Source organism: Panthera onca, chromosome F1, assembly GCF_046562875.1.
Source record: "Panthera onca isolate mPanOnc1 chromosome F1, mPanOnc1 haplotype 2, whole genome shotgun sequence".
NCBI classification, from domain to species: Eukaryota; Metazoa; Chordata; class Mammalia; order Carnivora; family Felidae; genus Panthera; species Panthera onca.
The window spans coordinates 37,745,462-37,769,524 of record NC_138355.1 but is presented as its reverse complement, the minus strand read 5'-3'; the positions used below and the strand labels follow the sequence as shown (position 1 = coordinate 37,769,524).

General features: G+C 55.6%; 1 long non-coding RNA gene across 9 annotated transcripts; it reads right to left on the bottom strand.

Annotated features, from left to right (window-relative positions):
• Positions 1 to 22,551, bottom strand: LOC132686274 (uncharacterized). Of its 9 annotated transcripts, none has more exons than XR_013553319.2 (5): positions 21,998 to 22,551; positions 20,540 to 21,838; positions 18,485 to 18,561; positions 14,262 to 15,692; positions 1 to 4,438 (listed from the first exon to the last, which is right to left on the bottom strand). It is a non-coding gene; the product is annotated as an uncharacterized LOC132686274 (long non-coding RNA). The 9 variants fall into 9 exon arrangements; XR_013553321.2 differs by having other exon boundaries at positions 14,262 to 14,414; positions 15,358 to 15,692; positions 20,540 to 22,550; XR_013553323.2 differs by having other exon boundaries at positions 1 to 3,627; positions 4,342 to 4,438; positions 20,540 to 22,549.
• Positions 22,552 to 24,063: the final 1,512 nt, after the last annotated feature.

The window sequence follows — 24,063 nt, the reverse complement described above, 5'->3', positions numbered from 1 at the left end:
TTGATTGAAGAGAGTAAAATATTTATTCAGGTCAAGATGCATGAATAGACTCTTAACAGAAAGAGAATTCAACAGCACCCATTTACAGAATACACAGCATTGCCACATTTTAGCAAACTGCGACTGAGGACATGAGATAGGTTACAGCGATTTGTTTTTAAAACCGCATTCAATTCTCTCTTACCTCTGCAACAATGTATCATTAATGCAGTGAAAGAAGTTAGTGAAAAAAGCGTGATCGTCCTTCCCCACCTTCTGCCCATCCGTCTTCCGGGAGACCACGTCTTCCAGGAGAACAGAGGCTGTTGCTCACCAGACTTGGCGTGAGGTTTCGAGGCTGCTGCTTTTCCCCCTACATCATAACCGATTTCAAATGGTGCTAGACAAAAACAGACTCTGAACACCAGGAGAAATCGGTCAGCCTGTGTAAGAGATGGGTCCAGTGGTGCTCCCGGGGGTCCGGCACTTGACCGTGCAGGTGGCAAGTCTGATTCCAGCCGCACTGCAAGTGCAGCTGGGTGTTCCGGGGTCTCTAGCAGCGGGTGCAACGCCGATGGGGATGGAACCGTCCTCCAGGCACACAGCCTCGCCCCTCCCCCGCTACAATCGAGTACCGGAGGAGCCGGCATCGCCTGGTCCCCGCGGTCAGAGGCCCTACGGACAGGTGAGCGCCCGGTGGTGCTCCCAGGTGCTACAACCAGGCATCACCTCGGCCCCTGCTCCAGCTCGGAGTTTCTTTGAAACACAAACACCCCCCCCCCGCCCCCCCACGCACGGCCGCCCCTCCACAACCCGCAACGGACATACGCTGCGGTGCACTTTTCCTTTTCAAGTTCTTCCTCTCTTGGACCGGCTCAGGCGGCAGAAGGAGGGGGTCCGTCCCACCAGCGAGAGCTCCTCTGCAGGTGGCCCTTTGCTGCGCCGCAATTCTTACTCCTAAAACACTGATTTCAAATGGTGCTAGATACAAAGATGGAAAAATCTAAGCCACCATGTGAAACCAGCTTCCAGAAGAAGAGGATCTCATTGAAGAAAGAAGGAAGACACAACCGGAAGACCCAGGTGCTGCCCTGTCTTCTTGCAGTTCCACTTGGGACGGGACATCGCGGTCCGTGAGAGAGGCACAGAGCGGACCTAGCCAGGGATGCTCAAGGGATGTGAAAGTCGCGGCTGACGCGTCACACAGACGGGAGCAATACAAAACTCATGAAGTCTAGTTGATCCCGGACAACCAGTCCTAACAGTTTATTACACATGTGATGAAGGGAAGTATCCCAGAGCTATTATGAAAATGCGTTAACGTTTTCATTAGCATCGCCCCCTGCTCTCGAAAACATTTCACAGCACGCAGTGTCTTCTGATACTATGTCACGTCATCAGGAAACAAGCATCCTATCTGCCCAGGAGGTTCGAGCCAGGTGAGTTTCACCTGCTCGGGGGCAACTCCTGATGCGCCCTATTCAGGAAGAGCCTGGGGTCCACCTTCCCAGCCTCAAGTAAGGGTCAGAACACTAGCAATCTTTGTTTAACCTCTGCTGTGACACACGCACACAAATGTCGTGTCCTGAAGTGGTGGTAAGTACATAATCCTCTAACACAAGGACCGAGTTTTGTGTTGTTTTCAAAAATGTGCCTGAAAATAAGATTTGCATCCTGTGTTCAAATTAGATTTCCCATCTCCTAAATGTGTCGGGTTTTTTGTTTGTTTGTTTGCTTTTGTTTTGGTCATCGGAAGCTGAGAAAACAGGTCTGTATCTCCTGGGATGCCACAACTAAGGAAAGAGGAGACAGAGTAGAATCCGGATCTTTCGGGCTGTCCACCAGCTCTGAAGGCTTCCAGATCCAGGCCTGTATTTATTGTGGCTCCCGGAAATAACAGCATGTGCCGCTGCAGGCAGGAGAAGGAAATAAAATTTGAACACTGAGGTGCGCTTTGCAATTGGGTCGGTCTTGTGAAGCAAGTAGTATTCCCGCGCCTGCAGGAGAAACTGCTCCTTCACGTAGTTCGGGGACTCGCCACGGTCACGTGACTACTACGTGGTAGAGAGCCCCCAAGTCTAACTCCAGGGTCTGTGTTCCGGCCCCTCTGTCCACTGCACCTGCTCCACGGCTGGTCTATCATCTCATTCTGTTCTTGAACTCAATTGTGAGCAAGGGTGGGGCGGGGGGAGTCCTCGGCAAGGTTTCTGCGTGGCCGTGGATGTGACTGACTGCACAACACGTTTAACCTGGTGGAGATGGGAGCCCAGCTGGTCCTGTGAGGGGCCCGGTGCCTCGCCCACTGGCTCGCCCACTCCTCCTGCCCCTCTGGAGCCTCTGTGCTCTCCTAGGGCGTAGCTGCGGTTGGGGGAGGCGTTGGAGATGAACCACCAGCAATGGCTGTGTTGGACTCTGGATTCTGACCCCAGCACTGGGCTCCGAGCCCAGGGGCTCTGCGAGGCCCCAGCCACTGAGGGAGGAGCTGGGCAGCGGCTCTGACACAGGGCACCTGCAGTCAACAGCTGGGCCCCGCGACACAGGTTAACTTCCCGGGTTTTAAGGTCAGGAAGTAAGTGGTAGATGAGAGTCATTTCTGTGGGGTCCTATAAAACGAGGGGGTTGGAGATCTACCTTTGCTACTTCTCGGCTTTTTTGCTTTTTACTCCGGCCGAACTCTTCCTCCTTAGTAACCCCCGACTGCCAGTATCCACAAAACCTTTCCCAAGGTATTGTCACACAGGTGTCTTTCAGTGATCCAGACAGCCTCCTTCCTCCCCTAGCAGGCCTCTGCGTACACCGTTCCCTCTTTCTGGAACATTCTCTGTCGTCCACTCTCCCAGGGCTACCACCCCATCAACCCTCTCCCAGGTGACGCAGGTCGCCTGAAGCTTTCCCCAGGTGAGCCAGGTGTTGGGTTACGCCCTCTCACAGCACCTAGTTCTTGTCCTTCAGGACGCACGTACGTCACGTGGTCACCAGGGGGATTCATTACAGTCTCTCCCGCTACCCAGGAAGCATCGGCCCTGAGTTCGGAGGGGGAGTGGCAACCGTCCCTGAGGGAACTGAGGGCCATGAACCAGGGTCTGGGCCCCCAGACCGAGTTCTACAACACTCAGTTCTCTGGAGGAAGAGAGAAATCATTCACAACACATGAACATAAACACCGTAAGACAAGGAAAGGCAGGGCGTGGGGGGGTGGGGGGGGTAAGTAATCCTAGTACCAACACCTTCTGCCCTCCCAACCCCACTGAACAGGAGTCTGCTCGGGTCTCAGCCCTCCCAGGGGAACCAGGCTTTTCTGGCAAAAGTCCATCGAGCAAGGATGCACTTACCTGAAGCTAGCTGGTGTTTCTGTTCCCTTGTTGGACGGGGCCAGGTGGTCTAACGGGGGCTGGAGGCCCCAGCCTGCTAGGGCTTTGCTGTCAAAGGCGGACGGTGTGATCGTCCCAGCCTGGCCCAACAGTCCCACGCACACGGGCCAGTGGGAAGAGTCTGGTGCGCTGTCGGGGAAGGGAAACCGCCCAGCCAGAGGGCTGGGTACGCCACCACGCAGGGAGAAGGTTTGGGAAGCACAGTGCAGCCTCCGTCCATTTCTGTGCAGACGTTCTATTTGGAGGGTTTTCCACCCCCTCATGCCTAGACACTCCTCTGCTCGGGCAGCGACCGAGGGTGGAGGAAAGGTCACCACACAGTGAATGAGAACACAGGGGCTTTAATTCCTGCGCGGTCCAGACTTGAGAATGGGGGACCTGCACCTCCCTGGAATGGGCCCCAGTTTTTCCAAAACGAGGGAGGGCTCATGCAGACCAGTCTCCGTGCACTCAAATGCTTGAGGGCTGGGGTGGGAAACAGGACAGAGAGGCAGAGACCTCGTGCAGCAGAAGTCCAGTGACCTGGAGAGGCTGTGTTTTGTCTAAAGGCATGTCTGAATCGGACACGTTAAGCAAACAAACAAACAAAAACAACGAAAACCCTGTAAGTCAAACAAAAACATCTGAGGGTTAAGTATGATTCATGGGCCATCGGTTTAAAGGGCAGTCTGGAGACTGCAAAGAGAGCTTCTGCTGCGTTCTAGAAATGATGCCGTCTGTGCCTTTTAAAGTCCTAAAAATCCTATGCCAGGCATGGTGTCCAAAAAATAACACGGGATGAAAATGGGAAGGAGAGGAACCCCGGTTTATGAGACCTATAAGCAAACCCGCGGAACGGACAGACACGCACCCCCAGGAACCGAAGGCCACCAGCTCGTTCAGTGTGTTCAGCTACCACCATGTGTTCAAATCCAGAATGCTGGGAAGGTTCCTGGGAGGCGTCTTCTGCCTCCCTCCCGACCAGGCTGGGTGCTGAGTCACGGCTACTTACATGACTGACGCAAGCTCCAGCCGGCGCGGGGGAGGGGTGCCGGAAGCAGAGCCCAGATCAGGTCTTCCTGCTACCCGGGATGCTGGTTTCCAGGCTCCTGGCAGCGAAGAAGAGTCATCTTGGTGAGAGAGAGGGGCCTGGGGAAGACCCTTTTGAAAATGAGGAAGGTTCTGCACTCCACACGGTCCTTGCCCATTGTATGCGTGAGCCGAGAGCCCGGCCCAGCTTCCTGTCACTCAGCTCCAGGCCAGACCCAGCGTCCTGGACATTTTGTCTTGAGCTGTCAGGGTGGGGGCCTGTTGCCAACTAGCTGTGGTTAATGAATCAGAGGAAAGGGTGATAAAATGTGTACGGGTATGTGCACGGGGGGCAAGGGAGGAGGGAATGGAGGGTGAGGGAGGCAGGAAACATGGAGCTGGCTCTTTTCCTGGCAGCTTGGCCCCCAAAAGGAGGGCGGGGCATCCAGGGATCCCTACACGTCCCAGACCCGGCATCCCGAAGTGGGAATAACACGCTCTAGACCCATTGAGCCCCTCAAATGCCTGTGGAGGTAACAGGGCAGGAGGTCACAGCCCGCTCACATCACATGGGCCCCACATCAGCAATTCCGGTTTTCCCTGGGGCCGGGGTACCGTGGCCTGAGTTCCCAGGCAGCTGCTTTCCACCCGGTTCGGTTCTCTGTCCCTGCCTCAACACCAGAGAAGACCCGCATCTGGAAATCCTCCAGATTCAGTACAGGCCCAGGCTCGGGATGGCTGGTCGGCTGGCTGGGAGGATGGGATGCCTTGGGGTGCCGTGGGGCGTGGGGGGCAGCAGGGGCCAGTGGGGAGCGCAGAGAAGGAGGAGCGATGGAATGAAGGGGGGGGGGGCCCACACTTCCCCAGAGAGAGGCTTCGCTCAGGCAGAGCAGGAGGACGGGCACTGCCCTGAACTGCTTCCCACGAGAGGAAAGCGAGCACGCCTACAGTCCATTACACAAACACAATGCCCACCACACGGTTCACGGGTCCAAACAACCTCGGGCCAAAGGCAGACCACCGCTGCTTCTCACTCTCCCGCCCCGAATCATGTGCTCCACGCAGTGCAGGTGGGAGTGGCAGCGAAACTTCGGTCTCAGGTGAAATCTCACTCAGAAGGCTGGGGGGCGATGCCCCAGCGCCCAGCTTCCCTGCTCCCCAGGCGGAGCTGGGTCACCCCGGGCAGCAGACACGGTACCCCACCAGGCACTCCGCTGCCAGGACCCTGTGCCTGCTTGCTGCGGGGAGCAAGTCTCTGTCCCCTGAGCCCCTCTGGAGGCTCCAGGGCTCCACAGCTCAGCCCGGCTCCCTCTGGAGGGAGAGCAGGCCACCTGTACGAGTCTGACAGCCTCCTGGGAGCATGGCCTCCAGCAGACACCGGGTAGTGGGACAGACCCACTAACCTCCGAGCGGAGGTTCTCCCGGTACCTGGGCACACCCCCGGCGGGGCACGTGGACTGGGGCACACCTCGTACCGTGGCTCCACAGCTCTCGCTGGGGGCAGGAAGGGGACGCAGAGGGTACGTCCAGAGTCCAAAGCCGACTTGGAACACCTTCCTTGCCTGCTTCCCCTGCGGCCGGCCGGCCGGTGGCTGTACCTAGGCCAGCCCTGTTCTGTTATCGGGCCTCGGGCCTGGAACAGAGAGTGGTGGGAGGAGGCAGGAGGAGGCAGGACGAGGAGGGAGGGAGGCTGGCGGGGGAGGGGTGGGGGAGGAAGTTTCACAGTCTGGCGCACTCGCATCAGATCAGAGAGAGGGGAACACGTACAACTTCCCCTTTCCAGGCGCTTCTCTGCCCCTGCTTTTGTTTCGGTTCCTTCCCCTCTGGACTGGGGATGGCTGGGCTGGTGGGCTGGGCGGGGGCAGGCGCCCAGGTACCCGGCCAACTGGGCCCTCGCCCGGCTCCGTCCCGGGCCTGGCAGGCTCCCTCGGCCGTTACCCGGCATGCCCTTCTCCTTGTCAGGGAGGCCTCACCCTCTTGTTTTCAAAGTTTTATAACAGTATTGTTTGTTGTCCAGCAGATTAAATTCTTTTGGAGGCTGGAGGGTGGAGGCGGGGGCGTTGAGGGAGAGAGAGAGGAGGGAGAAGAGAGAGGGAGAGAAAATACAAACAACTTCCATTGGGGCCAAAAGATTAAATGAGTTCCTTTTGGAACACAGAGTTCACCTGTCTTGGAGAGAGGCCCGTGGCCAGGAGCGTGTGTCCCCTACCCGTCTGTCCCCGTCCCTCTCTGTCGCCCTCACCTAAGCAGGGTGACAGGTGTTCTTGGACTTTCAAGGCCACTACTCAGGGTTCAAGCTGAAAAGAAGAAACTGCTAATAATGTTAGGGGTGGGGGATTCATGCCTGAGCAACCCCTTCCCAAAGAGGGGGCATGGCACGGGGTCTGGCTGGTTCCCACAGACACCCTTGATTCCCGTCTCCTCAGGGCTCCACATGCCCCACTCCAGAACAAGGTAGAGAAGAGGATTCTGTGGGCAGTGCAAGGATGGCTCCCCTCTGCAGTGAGCCTCTGGCCTGTTCACATTTTAAATAAAAGCAATACATTCAATGATGTCGGAGACACTGAAAAGAACAGTACCCCAAGGAAGTCGTAACACGAATGCGTGGACGAATATTCATGTACACCTAAGGAATGCATGAGAGTGGAAAACAGGAAAGAAAGGAGACAGAAAATCAATATAAAATGAGCATGATCTTACAGACAGGAGGGCCCAGCAAAAAGTCCCCAGCCTGTCAGGCCTTTTGATGCTAAAGCTGCAGGCTTAAACACAAAATGATGTATGATTCTCCACACGAAATCAACCCTCATTTAGGCATTAACTGGTTTATGTCAGACTCTGGCGTTACCAGTAAATAGTCTGTCCATCTGAATACACATGTGTGCCCGGGGGCCTTCCCTGAGATACTCCTTTTCCTTGTCCTACCTTCTTCCCAGCAAACCATGTCTGTCCCTGCCCTTGGCCTTCCCACCAAACTCATTCACATCTCTAGTGCCTATCAAAGGGCCCTAGGCTGGGGGGGTCAGCAAGGGTGGGGAGTGGCAGTGGTACAAAGACAGGATTAGAGCCGCTCGGGGCTCCTTCCTGGCGGCGATGAGGGACAACATGGCTTTCTCCTTTTTTTATTTGCAAATAATATCAATGCCGTTCGGGTCAGTTCTGGGAATTCTCTCTGCACGAGGGAACAAGGCTAGAGCTCCAGGCCCGATGTTCGTGGGGCCCACCGAGGTTAGGCTTGCCTCCACGGCAGAAAGAAAAGATGTGCAACCTGCTCTGGGTCCCGGTACCCGAAGCTCACGCTGTTCCAGGGACAGCCTCACAGTCCCACACGCTCAGGACCCGAGGGACCTCGACAGGGACATCCAGTCCCTCTTCTGAGATAAAGAAGCTCTGTGTCTCTTTGGGAGCCCTCAGCGAAGAGGCCGCCACAGCCCTCCCTGAAGGCTGGCCTAGATCGCCTCCCAGCTACAGGTCCTGCCATCCTCCTCCCCATCCTCCAGGAGAACAGAAAGATCTGGGTGTGGCGTGACGCATCTTCACACAAAAGTTACCAAAAGCCTTCGCTCCAGCAAAACAGTTCTTCTATGGATTCCCCATGACAGGGCTTCTCTACGAGCCAAGCCTGCATCCGGGGAATACAAACGGACACACATATGCGTGCTGCCACGCTGTCCGACCCCGATCCTTCAAGAAACGTGCCCGAGGTGAGCCCAAACCACCACGAGCTAAGGGTGCCATAAACAAAGACAAGCGGTTCTCTCTCCCTTCATACAGGCTCGCTCTGGGTCTCTCTGAATAAAGGCCACTCAGAGGGCCACGCGGCCCAGAAGACACAGTCCAGGCTGTGCCTCGACCCTCCTCATAAAGAGTGAGCTTACACCCAGGATCCAGGAAACACTGATGCCCAGGCGTTCTCTGATCTACCTTCCCCTCTGTGGGTAAGGCCTACTTTTTCAACTCTATCAGAAAGCAACGTTCAGAGCTGAAGCTACTGGTTCCACCAGCCTACACTATACATTGGCCAATCCTTCCAGCGGGCGCTGTACGTTCATTAGCCAGCAAACAGACAACGTATACACAATGCACACGCTGGGCAGAAAGCTCTGGGCATACCTTATAAATCTGTGGGGAAAAAAAAAATGCCCCACAATGGGGCTTCATTGCTAAGTGAGCCACTTGGCAGAAACAGGGCTACGTGCACATGCCTGAAGTGCCCGACAGATGTGTCGGAACGGTCTAAAGCACCGTGTATTCCAGAAGCTTCCAAGCGTAGGGAGTCTCACCAGAGTCACATGGTGAATGGCTGGCTTCCTGGTCAAGGAGGGCAAGCCAGGTTTCATAAGAACTCGTAAGAGAAGTTGAAACAATCCAAGAACAGGAGAACCTGGGCGGAGGCTCCCTTCCCCACTGAATGCGTAGAAAAGAAACCTGCAACCTACAGAGATCAAGTCAGCTACCCAAGATGCACTCCCCATCCCTGCCCTGCCCCCCTGCTCAGCTAAAGAGCACAACTGAAACCCAAGGAAATGACATCTGGAGTCGGAGGGCCTGGGGGCGGGGGGGGGGGGTGCGGTGACCCAAATTAAGCAGGTACAAGAAACCGGACCTCAGCAGGGCTGTCTGAGGCTGAGCGTGAACACCCACGGGGATCCCACCGCCGACCCTCACAGGGCTGTGTGAGGACCAAGCGAGCCAGCAAATCTGAAAAGAGCTGCGAAAACAACACACGGTGCGCATAAGACGTCGGTCACGGATCAGTTCGGCTCCTGCCTGAATCCTGGCCCAAATCCCTGTTTGCCACCCCACCCTGGTGGGGAAGGGGGCGGGCTCACAGCTACGAGTCCCAGCGTAAGTGTCCAGTAAAGCAGCACACGGATCGTGTCTTGAAGGCATATTGCTAATTTGAAAACCCTGCATTCCATTCGGCGGCCCGAGCAGCATGTGCCCGCAAGCCCCAGGGGCTCCTACCCACGCAGCCTTGGAGAAGCGGGGGACGTTGGGGACAGAGGCCGCCATATCCCCGGGCTGGCCTTTCACAACAGCCCACGAGGGTCTGGGGCCTTGAGCTTCCCTGCATGTGTTTTACTTTTGCTACCTTTAAAACAGTGACTCAAGACTGAAAAGCTAAAATGGAACCAAGCGGCTCGGAGATATTTTTGTTTTTGTTTTCTGTTTTTTTTTCCTCTTGTCTTTTTTTTTTTTTTTTTTTTTTTCTTAAATAGAAGGGCTTACACAACCACATGAGAAAAAAAAATGCTAAATATAAAGGAAGACTTCCTGACAGCAAGGGGCACAGACCCTGAACAGACATCTCAGGGAAGGCCCAGGACACGGGGCCTGTAGTCCCATGTTCCCTCAAGGATTCAGGGCCACAAAGGACAGAGCGTCTTCCCTAGAGCACGGTGGCATCTCAGGTCAGCCCCTTTGGCACAGCAAAGACCCCAGCGGCTCCCACACTGCCCAGCTCCAGACAGGCCCCTCGGTGGGAGCCAGAGGTCACAACCCCTGTCACTTGGGTGACCTTCCTGAGACACCTTCACGCAATCTCCGGCCCCTTCCCGCTCGCTCCTGAAGAGTTCCTGGAAAACTGTCTCCACCCACCTGCCGTAATTGATGGTGACAGCATCCCTACAGAAAACAGGACCGTAGCTGTTCTCAAATCCTTCAAGGCCCCTCCCCTCTCCCGTAAGTCAGGCCTGCTCGTTCCGACCTGAGTTTCTGCCTAAGAAACACCTCCGCGAACATCCAGGTAGCCCCCATGTCAGAGTCGGCAGGCACCTCCCAAAAGATTCTGGTTCAACCCCCTCATCTTATAAATAATGAAACTGAGTCCCAAAAGGGTAAAGTGAGTAAGATTTTACCACGGGATCCTGGGCCAGAACACGGGACTGCGGAGTCTTCTATACCACGCCACAGAACGCCCCCTTTCCCGGAGTTCCCACAACCACACCCCAAGACCCACACCGCACCTTCGTGCAACATCTGCCCCCTGGCAGCAGGTGGCAGTCTCCGAGGTTCAAGTGGGGCAGGCTTCGACCACGGGGCCAGGGACGGAAGAATCACATGGCCTGACTCACCATAAGCTTCTACCCTGTAAACAACTCCTGAGCCCTGGAGCCACACACGCTGGAAACATCCCCTCCCCCATCTCCAGCCACCAACTTGCCTCAACCTCTTTTGGACACAAAACTTGTCCAAGCATCTGGCACAAGGTGACTTCTCCTCCCTCTCCCGCCCCCTGACCCGTCCCTATCGCGATAATCTTGGAACCACGGGTTCTGCCAGGAGAGCCTGAGCTGAGTTCTGTCTCCTGCAGGCACATATTTTGCTGGTGACTTGGCGAAGACTTAACCCGAGTGCTCCCCTGTCGGTGTGGATGAGAGAGGGGCACCGTGATGAGGCAGAGAGACGCCAGCTGCCACCCGGTGAGGGGGGGAGACGTTAGGCCAAGAGCAGCCACGGCTAACGGAAAAATCTTCGTTTGCTGGTGACCAACAGCTTGACGTCTACTGCCACCTTGATCCCTGACTCACTGCAAGTTCTTGTAAGCTTTGGGGACCTTGGGTGGTTTTTCCAGCTCTTAGGAAAAGAGAGACATTAGCAACTCTATCAACTTGAACTCTGGGGGCTCCATCAATATGGCTTCCCCAGGTGGTCGAGATCCTTCAGTCTCTCAAATTCCCTCCCTGACCAACATTGGGATCGCTGCTTCTTATGGGTGGGTGTCCCCCTTTTTGTATCTGCATACTTTATATAGTTCCCAATTCCTTTTTTATTATCGTGAATGACCTCTCCCTACACCAGAAAGTACATCCCATGAGAGCAGAAACTTGGTTTTGTAGAGTTCTGCGCCCCCAGCTCCTAGCACACGCCCCGCCACGAAGCAGAGACTGGGCGCACACTTGTGGAGTGGGTGTATCTGCCATGCTCAGCCCTGCCTGTTCAGGGACACCAGGAACTAGCTGTCTCTGCCTTGCCCCCCTCCCCCCTGAAAGGGATATGGCATGGCTATGGCCAGTGGCTGCCCCGTCCCCCTGGGCACCTGGCCTTTCACACTGGTTTCCGTCAGATCTCCCGGCTGCCTAATCTCTGATGGTCTTAGCTCCCAAAGATGTCTGACTTCCACCCAAGAGGGCGAAGAAAAAGCACAGGCTTTGGAATCCAAAGTGCCGGGGTTTAAATCTCAACAATCCCACTTGCCAAGTATGTGACCTTGGTTCAGTGAATTACTACTCACGGCTTCCTTATCTGTTGAAGGGAAGTAATACCTACTTCATGCGGTTGCTCTGAGGATGAAATCAGACCAGCAAAGACAGACGCTTAACGAAAGTCAGTTTCCCTTTCCTGGGACCCTCTGCCGGGACCAAGAGTCCCGATGCCCATCTCATAGCCTCACGCCTCATTACAGACCCTGACCTGGGCTCCACACACACACAGGCCCATTCCAGGCTGCAGCGGGCACCTCGGGTTGAACGCCGGACGCATCCTCCCACCCCACCCCCGCTGCCCTGATCCTGTGGTCAGACGATGCGCGACCACGTCCCCGCGTGCCTCGCTCCATCCTCGTGCCCCTGCTCCTTCCTGCCCAGGCCCGACACTATCGCATCAGGCTGTGCACGGGCCTTGGGGCCTGGAGGTTTTCTCTGGCTTCACCAGCTCACGAGCAGCCTCCTGTGAAAGGAGCCGGCAAGGAATCAAACCCAGCCTAGGCCTTCTTCACAGACACTCCAAGGCCCAGAAAAGCAACGCAAAAGGAGGGCCTCCCACAGACAGCCTGCTAGTGGAAAGGGCAGTATCTCTTTCATATCTCACAGGGAGGCAACGTGCCCAAAACAGTGACCAGCACGAGGTACACATCCTCGCTAAAGCTGTGGCTGCAGCCTCAGAGGCCCTCGTGCCAGGGGACAGAGCCAAGATATGCATTAAACAATTCACGGCCCCGACCGGCTCAGGATTCAGTGGAACAGAGAAGGTGCTGACCAATCAGGTCCCCCGGCGGGGCCCCTCCCCAGCGCCTCCTGGCCAGGCCACACCACCGCAGCTCCGGCACCACCAGCCCTGTTAACCTCTGCCGGACCCCGGATGGAGAGGCCCCACTCTGCCTCCTGGCTCCCAGAGCGCAGGGGTTCAAAGGTTGAGAACCGAGTGCCAGATATGCCCGGTCCCCCTCTCAGGGGACACCAACCGTGGTGCTAGCTTGGCTGGGGACACGTAATGCCCGTGTCATGGCAGCAGAAGCCAGCCCGGTAAGCAGGGAGCAAGGAAGCAGATGACGAACGAAATGAGGAAAATCAACGGGGAAGCACCCACCCCAAGTCTGGAAACGCCAGAGGCCCCGCAGACAACTGCGTCACAAGGAGCAAAATCAACTCTCCCTCCGCTTCCCACTCTGATCTTCCCAGTCCAGCCAAGGGCAGGGCAGGGCTGTGAATGGGAGCAGCGGCCACCCCGAGCCAGGCCCGGGACCACACCACACCATATGGGGGCAGAGGCTCCCGAGCGTGGCCAGCGGCTCCATCTGGCTCCGGCCCGGCAGCCTGCACTGGCCAGACTCTAGCCGACACATCTTGAGGGACTTGGCCGGCTCCTCCTCGTCTCCCCAGCTGCACCAAAGCTGATCTCTCCTCTTTATTCGTGTTCCAGGTCCAACACCCCCAGCCATCCCTCCCCACGTTACTGCTGGAGGGGCTGAGACTTGTCAAATTCCTTCAGGGAAGAGAAGAGTCGGGTGTCTCTTCCCAACAGCCTCGGATTCCTCACTCGGGGAGGACCTCAGGCTGCTCACAGCCAGCTCAGCCTCCGGTCAGATGGGGAGGAGAGAAGATAAAACACTGACGGGCAGAATTCACTGGTCCTTCCTGGCCAGCGGTGGGAAGGGGATGGGGAGAGCAGAGGTGGGATCTCACAGGTGCCTCCGGATATCAGCCAAGGGTGCGGTAAAATTACCGGGGACCATCCCTTTTATCTTGAGACCCCAGACAAATCTGCTGTCAGCTAATTCCAACCTGACCCTGCTCGCCCAGAACATTGCAGGAATGCATTCAATAGGAGATTTCCTGGTAGGCAGCGTGGCAAGCGACTACGGTCTGCTTTCTGAACTGTCTCTAGAATGCGACAGGCCTCCCCAGTTCTGCAGTCCCAACATCATTTTTAATCACCGTTGCTATTACTGTGACCAGCATCAAGTGAGGCAGAGAAAAAACATTTGTACGTCAACAGCCTGGAGATGCTTTGCAATGGTTTACCAGGCCAGGAAATTTTTTTTTTTTTTTTTTTTTTTTTAAGGTGAAGGCAATGAGGGCCTAGAGGAAGAGAGTGATTTACTCAAAACAAAAAACAAACAAAAAAAACCCCAAAACAAGCCCCATAACACACGCAAGTGGAGAAAGAGCCCTGAAGTCTACTGCCCAGCCCATACTCTAAACTCCAGGCTACGGCTGCAGACGCAAGCCCCAAGGTGTCCAGAGTCAGAGTGAACATCCACTGGGATACACAAGTAAGGGCACACCCAAGTCCCAGGCAGACTCCCTGCCCCCAACCGGGCTCAAACCCAGAATCTCATGCTGGATGTTGGGGGCCATGGAGAGTTCCCGGCCAGTCACTGTGGGAGGCCCAACTGCTCTGCTGACTGCCACACCCAGAAACGCGTCCCTGCCATCTCCCACATCCCGGCAGCCGGATCACTGTGGCTGGCCCTTCCCCCAAGTCCTTGTTGGTTACTAACCCCATTCACAGAAAAGCCAGGAGTAGGAGAATGGAAAGAAGAGAGCATTGTTTGGGAGATTGTGAATGGAGATGTTTGAGGATTCCCCACTGACTAAGGAAAATGGTCTCCATGAGAAGGGAAGGGGGCTGGGAGGTGGGGGGGGGGGGGCCGGAAGCGTCAGCCCACACCTGACTTACCTGAGAGGCCGGGAAGGGGTTAAATCCCATTTTCTTGCTGCATCTGGGTTCCAATAAGCAGCTTGGCGATGATTCACTGACAAGACCGGAACCTGTCACATCAGTCAGCACTCGGGGTCGCGGAACCACAGAAAATCGGTGGCTCAACAGCACCTACGGGAGGGAGGAGGCAAATATCCAGCCTGCTCTGCCCTGTACCACCCAGCACGAAACGCTCAGTCACCACCCAATTCCTCCAGAGGACGGCTGACTAAAGCCAGATTTCCAGAAACCCCAAACTGGTGTGGGGGGGGGGAGGGGGCGGTGGTGAGGGCGGCGAGCAGACACAGCTCCCGGATGCCCGTAGCCCAGTCTGCCGTCACATACCCGAAAGAGAATCAAAGGAAGGAGGAGGAAGAGGTAGAGGAGGGCAGGGAAGACAGGAGATCCAAAAGAAGCTCAAGAGGTCAGAAGACCTCCTTGGGCAAAGAAGGCAAACAGGAAACCAAGAAGACATGCAGGAGGCTGGTGGGCGCCATAGGCCACATCGCACACCATCAAGAACCTCCTGGCCCTCATCCCAATCAGACCTTCCGATCTCACAGCATCTGAAACAGGGAAAAGGAAAGAAAGCTTGGCAGCCCTGAAGCAGACACAGCCACGCGCGCGCGCGCACACACGCGCGCACACACACACACACACACACACACACACACACAGCCCTTCCTGGAACGAAAGACCCCTTGGAGAAGGCTCACACTCTCTAGGTTCCGGTTCCCTGGGAGAAGGGCTCCTCTCCCGCAGGGGAGGGCAGACATGTCCGATAAGAATTGCTTAGCACAATGCTATATATAGTCTAGGTTCCTAGCGGCCTAGAGATTTGGAGCTAGAACTTGGCAGAGAACCATGCTAGATGCTGGCAAGGACCGTCCTCCCCCAGCTAGCCAGCCGAGAGCCTCACCTCCCCGCTGGGGGCAGTGAGGGCAAGCAGGGCCCTTTCCGTCGGCCCATTAATAACACCGCACTGAGGGACATGGGCTTTAGGCTCCGCTTTAGGGAAAATCGACTTCTCCTGAATGTGAGGGCGATGTGCGGGGGCTGGACACTGGGATCTAACCTCTCTGCAGCTCTCCAGCCGCACCAGAAAATCCAATCTCTGCTGGAGGATCAGGGGCAGGGGTGCGCGGGGAAAGGAGAAGTCACGACAGCTGGGTGGGTTCAATGAACATCTATCGCTTCCGATGTGTGACGGAAAACCAGAATGCAGACGAATACTTAGCTGCAGAAAGCCAGGCTGCCAGGCATCTCCTTTTTTTGTTCCAAATAAATGCAAACGGGCCATTCTATTAGGCGGTATGATGGCTGTCTTCTGCACACCAGCTCTGTCCCCAGCTTAGCCTGAGTCTCCAGGAGGCTGTCACCGACTCATGGAGCTCAACTCCTCTGAGTTCTCTGTGGGGAAGAAGTGAAAGGAAGCCAGGTAGGCTCAGCTCTTGGGGCCAGCCAGCCAAGCAATGAATTCTGCAAGCCCCAATCAGGGTCCCATCTGGGGCTAATATGTGGCCCCGGGACCATGGTCTTCAGCTGCTGCTCACTATCCAATGACAGCAACAAGACAAGGCTGTGCCCCTTGTCCTGGAGAAAAGTCCAGTCCCCGTGGGCACAGGGTCTCATCAAAGAGGAACTACCACCTCTTTCGGAAAACAAACCTGAGGGACAGCAGAGCTCTCTGAAGTACAGAATCTGAGCCCTCGTCATATGCGCAGCTTCTGGACAAAGAGACACAAAGGATCTAACATCCACATATATACGATTTTTTTTTAGGTCAAGTTGCTCTCTATTCAGGCTCAAAATGACATGACACAAAGGGGCTGGGGCTGCCTTTGCATTCTGGGCCAGGGACAGCCGGCTCTCGTCCTTTGCCCCGCGTACCTCTCCACTGTGACCTCCACCAGGTCTTCCTGCTCCCTCTGGCTCCCAAGGCCCCAAAGCCACTCCTTGCAGAGATCCCAAATGAGTCACACTGGGAGGTCCTTGGGGAGCGGAGGAGGTGCTCGGCGACAAATGTCAGTGCTAAGCATCATCTATGGGAAAGCAGGAGACTGAAAAATGGCCTAAGGGGTACATAGGCAGGGTGGTCCCGGGCCAGGCCGTCCTCAATTCCCCACCCACACGTTGTTTGCTCCTCTGTCCCCAGACAGGGCCGAGGGAGACAGAGGAGAGAAGGGAAGCCAGATGCTGAGGATAGTGGTTTGCCTGAGATTCAGTGGCAATGGAGGCCCAGGCCTCTCTTGCTCCCAAGAAGGCATGGCTGGCCATGGTTGGGCGGGGCCGGGCGGGCGGGGCGGGGGGGAATGTCACGCGCCCTTAGCGCAATGCTGCAGATTCAAGAAAAGTCTAGAACCCTGAGCCGCCATGATGACGCACACATACACACACAAAGGTCAAGGACTCAAGGCCCACTATTTCACCTAAGAAGGAATTGAGGACGATGAAAGGGGAGAAGGTAAGTTTGACTCGGGACAATAAGGAAAGGGGAAGCTGAAGTAGGCTGCACCAGAGCTGGCCTTCGGCTTGAGGCCGGTGATGTGGACCCACCATCTCCTGGTGGGTGACACCATCTGCTGGTGTGATGCCAGCAGAGGTCACCTGAGACGCCACGTCCCCACCATGGGCTCTTGCTTCCGGGGCCCCGGAATGCCAGTGATCACTAAGGACTCCCAGGCCCACCCTACCCGAGACGGGCTCACCCTCCATCTATGACAATGAGCCATGGTGAGAAATCCCAGAGGGTTTTCTGGCCCTGAGAAGATGTCTCTTGTTTGGGACGGGTGAGAGGAGCTTGTAAAATGACCGTTTGCCAAGCTTATCTAATAACACAAGCAGCTGCATTTTCTTTTTGGTTTCTGAAACTGAAGGGTCCACAGACCCCTGTTGGGTTACCTGGCCTTGTCTCCCCACCCCCGATGTCCAGAAGCGGTCTTCTCTGCCAAGCCCTTCATGAAAACGAACCCAGCCTAAGGGTCGGCTCTGAGCCCCGATAAGCTGTTTTTGCTGCTTTCATGTTGACAGAACGTCCTGGCCATTCGGCTGAGTGCCCCATCTCCCAGCTCCCGACACACTGAGTCATCATCCAAAGAGGAAAAACACAACAAAGCAGCCGTCACCAGGGTCCCCATTGCCGTCGGCTGACAACTCATGGGCTGTCGTCACTCTCTGCTCTGCAGCCCTGGAATCGGTGACGAGGGGCTTCAGGGTGCCCAACTCCCCTCCCACGGGATGCAGCAGCGTCAGGAAGCAGGCAGCCACTGCTGCGATTCGATTCGGAAAGAGGGGAAGCTAACCTGGCGTCACGAGGCTCCAAGGAAGGATCACTGGTTAACCCTCACGCTGCCACCACCCACCCTGACCTCACGGCTCTGCTCCCACATCGTTTTCCTTATGCAGAAGTTAAGGGGGTCTTTACTCCAGGTCAGGGAAAAGCACTTCCTCGCAGGCTTCAGGTGTGCAATGCCCGGTCACCTCCTCCCCTGCCTCTGGTATCACTGAAGGCAGGCAAGCTCCCTTCCCCCCATTCCTTCTCCAGCCACCTGCTACGTACTCTTCTTAAGTCCCCGATAAAACAGCTGGGCAGGGGAAAGGGAGGTGCACCACTTTCTGTCGGGAGCCTGCTTGCTTGGCAATATATTAGGCATTTCACTGTAGATTACAGTGGCTCCATGTCACTGACTGAGGTCACTAAGCCTCAGAAAAACCACCTAACAAGATGAGGCAGGGTCAAGATCCAAGTGCAATGGTCCTGCTCCCTGCCTTGTCCGATCTCCACTGATCCTGGGTTCTAGAGCTCACTCTGCTCTGAAGGCGCTACAACCATCCCACCTCCACCTTCTCTTCCAGGAGGAAGGTAAGTAGGATAACTGAGGTTTGTTAATCCAACAAAATTTCAGCTACAAAAAAAAAAAGCCATCATCTCGAGTGAACCTGACCGCAAAGGAAGAGGAGAAAGTTAACGAGGTAGCAGGGTCCAGGGGAGCGTGGAACAGCTACGAGACCCAGACCTCAGGCGCAGGAAGAGCGGCCACCCAAACTCCCATATGGCATTAGAGGTGTATGAAATTCCTTAAACAGGCACGTTCTGGGGATCTACCTTGTAGAGCCACGTTGCAGACACTGAGAATTGAGAGGTAAAGAAGAAGGCAGAGGTTTGGGGAAACAGGGGTTCTAATCATGATCAGAACACTTACCAGCCATGGGACTCTCCTCGGAGGGTTGTGGAAAGCAGTGAATGAAAGAAGGTCCGTGGAACAGCCTGATGTGGCACCTGGCGAACAGAAGGCACCAAATAGGTTAAGTGTCTTCCTTCTTTGACTCTCAGCGTCTTGCAGCTCATCATCTCATAGGTGACCCAAGACTTCTACACAAAGAGCCGTAAGGCCACCAAAGTAGCACACGAGAGGGACAAAGTGTACGAGAGCTTGGCTGGAGGGAGCAAGGAGAGGTTACGAGGACTGCTGCTTGTGAAGGTGATCGGGAAAGGTCCAAGGAGGACGCTGGGGCTGCCGCAGGTGGGTGCGGTGGAGCCAAGGAGGCATGGAAAATACCAGTAGGGAAAACCGAGAGATAGGAAAAGCAAGAAAAAGTAAGTTGCCTGGCTTTGTTGGAATACGTGGTCCACCTGGGGAAACGCAGAAGAGTAAGACTGCAGAGGAGAGCTAAGGCTAGTTACAGACAGTCCTCAGCACTGTGCCAAAGGGAAGGAATTGTACTCTGGAAATGATGAGAAACCATTTTAAACCTCTAAGCAAGAAAAGACAAGATGGCCGCTGCACGCAGAAGGGCCTGGAAAGGAGAGGGACGGGCAGCAGGGAGCCTCACCGGAGGACTACAGCTGGAACCATGGCACTGGCAGGGGGCATGACGAGGAGCAGAAAAGAAAAACAATGAGAAGGGAGGGCCATCGAACAAATCCTCAAAGCTGCCTTGGACCCCACCCCCTTGTCCTCATAGAGAAACTGCCGGAGACAGAGCCTATTTGGGGAACACAAACCACAGGTCCGACACGTCTGAGATGAGCAGCCAGGTCTCTGCCTTCAGTCGCCCCCTCCACACACACACCCCCCCAAAAAAAACTCAGCTTCTCCCCTGGACTGCTTTAAGCCTCAGGCCAACGAGGGCATGGGAGACCCAGGCCTTCTGTTAGCAATGCCCACCCTCTGGCCAAGCCGGGGCCCCAGGTGGTGGAACCCCCACCCAAGACTGTGTCCGAGGGTGGGACTGGGCGGTCCTGCCCCTGGGGCCACCTTCACTGCGGCAGCCACCACTGGGCCCGCCTCTGCTGCGCTTCTGCCCCCCCTCCCCTCCTCCGTCACAGCCCCCGCCCCCCGCCCACTCTGCGGAACTGGCACAGCAGGACCAGAAAAACCAACGCCACCATGTCAGAGACCAGCAGAAATGCCTCCAAAATGGCAGCCTTAGGATAAAAGGAGTCAAAAACACTATCAACCCACCCAAGGAAAGGGAAGCCAGTGACAAGGGGAGTGAACTGTCAACCACCTCCCAACTGGGCCCCCGACACACACCCTTTCTCACTCTTAGAATCGTCATGTCTTTCCCTTCAGAAACTTCCTCTCAAAACCCAGAAAGCATAAGAAGGAAAGAACAGACGTCACACCCCATGCCCCCGAGAGGTCCTGGGGGCCACGGGTGACACAGGGCATTGAGAAGGACATTCTGCGTGCCACCTCCCAAGGGGGACAGCAGCCCACTTCTGTCTTCAAACCCAACTCCCATCACTGACTGGATGAGGGCTAACCCTCTGAGGGAGCCAAGTCTTCCCCGGCTCCCCAAGCAGACCCTCCCCAGCTCCATGGGCCCTGGGGAGCCAGGAGGCAGGGTTGCAAAGAAAGGCCGAGAAGGCACAGCCGTGCCTCCGTTATGTAAGAAGAAGGGCGGTGCTGTCCTAGGCCAGCGACCCAGGGCGCATTGCGCTCCCGGATGCGCAGTCATGGGCGGGGGCCACTGCGCAAGGCGCAGGGCTCTGAAACCCCCTCCCCACAAACGTGAGACCTGCAACACGGACTCGATGGGGAGCCGGGACCCTGATTTTTCCAAGTCTCCCTCCCCCAACCACAGGCGAACAGCCTGCTGCCCTAGTTTTGCTCTCACTCTCCTCACTCCCCAGAATGACAAACCTTCCTAACCTGGGACCTCCAAACCTCTTGCGGCCCAGTGGCTCTCCCGGAAATCCCACCAAATACGCAGTTTCTGAGCAACATCCTGGGGTCAGTCCCCATCCTCACCTTTCCAAGACCAAGGAGCAGCAGCTTCCAGAAGGCAGGTCTTTCCCACACTGGGCTCAGCTCTGGACAGCCCCGTCAATGCAAATCTCTCGTCCCCAGGGAGCAGCCCAGAGGCAGCAGGAAGCCCATGGTGGTGGCAGTGTCAGCAGCAGCAGATCTGTCCTACCTTGCCCCGTGCGTTTCCAGGGGAGCCAAGAATTATTGTGCCGCAACACCGAGGTGTGGCCGATTGGAAAATTCCCTTTTCCGACACCAAACTAAAGGACAAATACTTCCTTCCAGTTTGGTCAACCCTCTGCGCACCCATCTCTCCAACCCTTCCTACTCCACACACACACACACACACACACACACACACACACACAAAAAAAAAGTTTGGGGAACCCGGAGCTCCTCTTCCTCTGAGTGCTTGAAATAAAAAAGGCATAGGAAGAGGCTTCACCTGGTCAGTCAAAAGCAGGCACAGACACAGGAGCATACGCACACCCCTAAACAGATTTTAGAAAGCTGCTGGGCTTCTCCCCCCCTCCCCTTTAAGCAAGTGAAATGCAAATTCAGATTTGATACCCTGCCCTCAGCCAATCAAAAAAAGGTTTTCACCTGCCATTGGCCCACCCACCAATCAGAGGAAATGTCTGGAGTGAGAGCCCTCCCCTGGCCAATGGAAGGCCAGCTCAGTCACTTAGTTAATGATGCAGCAGTACAAGGAAGGCCATCACATGTGAACTGGAAGGGTGCCAACATGGAGACACAGAGAGCGCAAGGTAAACAACTTTCCAACGCCAAAAGGATGACATTTAATCTCTAAATGCTAGCTTCCCTTCTCAGCTCATCCCTAACCCCTCTCAGCTGGCCCTACAGATGCCGGGAGCCTCACTACCTGTCCCCCTTGGAGCTCCTAACAAGATGCAACAGTGACTGCGTCACCATTCCCCACTTTTCCCAACTACGCAGTGACAACCCTACCAGCTTTACCCCACTTCTCCCAACCCACGCCCCATCCTGCCCACCGGCTCCCCACCAGCCCAGCTGCCCCGAGGCTGAACATTTCAATAAGGCAACCCCTGGAAAGCTATGCCTTTCCACCTTCCTCCCAGCACCTCTCCTCCTCACTTCCTACCTGCCACCTAAGAACGACGTGGATGGACAGACAGACGCGGATACCCAAACAACCTGGAAAACCAGTCTGTCTGTCTGTTCAAAAGAAGGAAACGGGGGCAAAGGCTGGTAGGTCAGGTGGGACGCCGGGGACAGCTTGCTCCTCTAGCCTCTACCCCGGTCAGGCTTGAGCAGCTGACACTAAAAGAAAAGAAAATTAAAGTGGAAAAAAAAAAAAAAAAAACAACACACAAAAAACCTCTCTCAGAGAAAAAATAGCAAAAAAGCGAGAAAGAAGGTGAGAAAGACAGAGCACCCACATACGCAGAGACATCGCCCCCGATCCCAGCAGATACGTACGTGGGGGAAGAAGGGGGTTACGCCATCAAGTCCTGAAGCCCGTCGGACCACCCATCGTCGCCTGCGCAGACCCAAATCTCGGTCTTGGCCGTAGGGTGCCGCAGTCCCGAATGTTCCAGAAATTGGTCCCGTTAAACCTTCCACCATCGCCCCGCAACCTCTTGCTCCCACCCCTGCCCCCCCCCACCACCCACCTCCCCCCCGCGGGAACCGCCCGTGCCACCTTGTGTGTCATCTCCTTAGCCCGGGCCACCCAGAGGCCTCTAGCCCCCGACAGATTTCTGAACGCTTGGCAAGTGAGCTGGCAGAACCTGGTGCCCGGTGTTGCTATGACTTGTTTCTTGATTTCTCTCTCTCTCTCTGCTGCAGCACGGCTGTTGCTAGCAGACCTATCGACGGAGCGCTCTCTCTCTCTCTCTCTCTCTCTCGCTCTCTCTCTCTCCCCTCTCTCTCTCTCTGAGCTCTGTGACGCAGATCTAAATTCTCCAGTCTGCTCCTTGTGTTGCAAGAGCAGAACTGCAGCTCTTCCCCTGGAGAGCCGGAGGGCAATGCCAAGGCTGGTCAAACAAGGCAAAAAAAAAAAAAAAAAAAAAAAAAAAAAAAAGTTGGGCCTACACTCTGCTCCCTGGCCACACTTTTGAGCCCTTTTCTTTTTTTTTTTTTTTTTTTTTTTTTTTTTACCCCTCACACCTCACTGCTCTGGGGCATAGAGGGCCTGGTCCCTACAGGCTCACGCCTTCCCTGCCGGCTTCCCAGCCACCAGACTAGCTTAACTCTTTGAGTGACAGCACCCGGAACCCAGACAGGGCCGTCCCATGCTAAACGTTGCCTCATCTCTTCTTGAACCCTGTGAACTTCTCCCACACAGGAGAATAAAATGGTCTTCACCCTGACACCACTGTCCTATTAACTCTTTGTGCCACAGACACGTCCAGAACAATGACCTGTAGCTGACTTTTGTTGTTTTCTGCTTTTCTGGCCACAAACCAGGACCTTTTTCTCCCTGGAATTTCCTAAGGACAAAAAGCGTAATTAAAACATTGCCCGCTTACCCCACGGATGCTATCCTTCTATCAGGGCAGGACTGGGGGAGAAACCTAACTGAACTGCAGCCCGAAGAGTCCAGGGTAACACCAGGCTGGATCTCCATTCTTTCCAGGCTCAGAATTTTCGGGCCTCGGTGGAAATGTCCAATCACTTCTCAAAAGGCACTTAGGCCACTCAGTCCCAGAGATTCAGGTTGCTGAGTCATTTGTTCCCAAGAAGATCCTCTGACAACATGGAAAGCAGCAAAACAGAGCAGCGGCCAAGCCTGGACCTGGGGTGGCCAACGGCCGGGTTCTTTGCTCCGGGTGGGCAGCCCAGGGGCACGAGCACGTGCCGGCTCACCCCCGGCTGCCCCGTCATGGTGGTGGGAGGCCTGCCCACACCTGGAAACCCTCACGGGGCTGGGGCTTTCCCACCAACACTCTGAAGGCCGGCCGGGGTTGTTTTTGGATCCCGATAGGTCTCCACTGCGGCCAAGCACATAGCTCCCAACATTTTCCCGACCCCAGACCCAGAAATGTATCCAGCACAGCTTAGAAGCCAACTCCCTAGACCCTGTCTACCCAGACAGACCCAGGGAGGCTGGGTTCCCACACCGCCGCGTGGAAAGCACGCAGACCCACAGAGGTTTCCCACGACCAGTTGTGCTCTATGGGCCTAGACCTGGCCAGAAGTGAGAAATACACTCAGGTCCTCGGGTAGCTAGCCGACTCATAAGGTGTATCACATCAAGAACCTTGCGACTTCTGGGAAGAGGACTTGAGGACGGAAGACCAGGCGGCCACCTTGTCCTGCACCCTGCTTCCCAAGCAGCCTTCTTGGGGCAACTTGGGGCCAAGGTTTCACCCAGCAGAAAGAAGACCACTTGGAAGAGAACCATGGCACTCCACGGGCTTAAAAGAAGCCCAGAGCATCTGTGCCAGGCTCCCAGCAGGGGGGAAAGCGCTTCAAATTCACACCTTCTGGGCTCCAGGGTAGTGCATGCCAATAAAGAAGTCACCTACTGGTCTGATGACCAA